Source organism: Apis dorsata, unplaced genomic scaffold (genome assembly GCF_000469605.1).
Source record: "Apis dorsata unplaced genomic scaffold, Apis dorsata 1.3 scaffold_270, whole genome shotgun sequence".
Lineage (NCBI taxonomy): Eukaryota > Metazoa > Arthropoda > Insecta > Hymenoptera > Apidae > Apis > Apis dorsata.
In genome coordinates, this window is record NW_006263548.1 from 429,819 (window position 1) to 430,840 (window position 1,022).

The 1,022-nt window shown below is 31.0% G+C and overlaps 1 protein-coding gene across 7 annotated transcripts in view; it reads left to right on the forward strand.

Annotated features, from left to right (window-relative positions):
- LOC102676002 (probable G-protein coupled receptor CG31760) overlaps positions 1 to 1,022 on the forward strand; it is a 24,692-nt gene that overhangs the window by 8,822 nt on the left and 14,848 nt on the right. The gene's annotated exons all lie outside the window — the stretch shown is intronic.

Below are 1,022 nucleotides of genomic sequence, written 5' to 3' on the forward strand. Positions count from 1 at the left end.
TTATTAAAAAGTCAATATTACATTTTTGGAATCTCTCTTTAAATAAAAGTTTCTAAAAATCAAATCATGCAAAAACCTATTACAAAATTAACATTATACTTTTGAAATCTCTATAAAAATCCTTTATCAATAAAATAAATAAATGATACCATATCTTCAAAATTGGATTCATTTTTTCTTTCAATNNNGTATTAAAAAGTCAATGTTACACTTTTGAAATATCTCTTTATAAAAGTGTTTCATCAGTAAAATGAATAGACAATATTTTAAAATCGAATAATGCAGAAACCTATTACAAAATTAACATTATACTTTTGGAATCTCTATAAAAATCCTTTATCAATAAAATAAATAAATGATACCATATCTTCAAAATTGGATATTTGAAGATATTCATTTTCTCTTTCAATCGTATTAAAAAGTCAACCTTTGGAATCTCTCTCTATAAAAATCCTTCATCAATAAAACGAATAGACTATATCATACCTTAAAATTCTCATATCATCCATTTTCTCTCTCAATCGTTGTTATCGTACAGAAGCAAGAAGAATATTGAAGAACACTCTTGAAATCTCTCCTTAAGAAACTTTTTCTCAACAACGCACCTGATGAAAACCTGACACGATAGAAGACCTGAAATCTGAGAAAAATTACGATTCGACAATAATTTTATAGAGAAAGTGTAATTCACAATGGCTAATCACTTAATATCATTTAATATCACCAAGCTAACGTGTTGCTGTTACCAATAAAATTGCGTGACCAGATCACGTTCCTGCTAATCGTAACGCGATCGAGAAAAGCAATACAAGTAGCTTGGTTATTGCTTGCTTGAGCTCAATTTGTACCACCTACGGATGCCTCGCCTTTCCGTCACTTTCTCGAGGGCCGTCCATTGTGCGAGGCTGCTTGCACGAAAGCATACCGCCAGGCGCGATATAAAGGCGGGAAATGAAACGGGAAGGCAACGTTGTGTATGGTTTCGGATATGGATTAATGGAGGTATATATATATATATATAT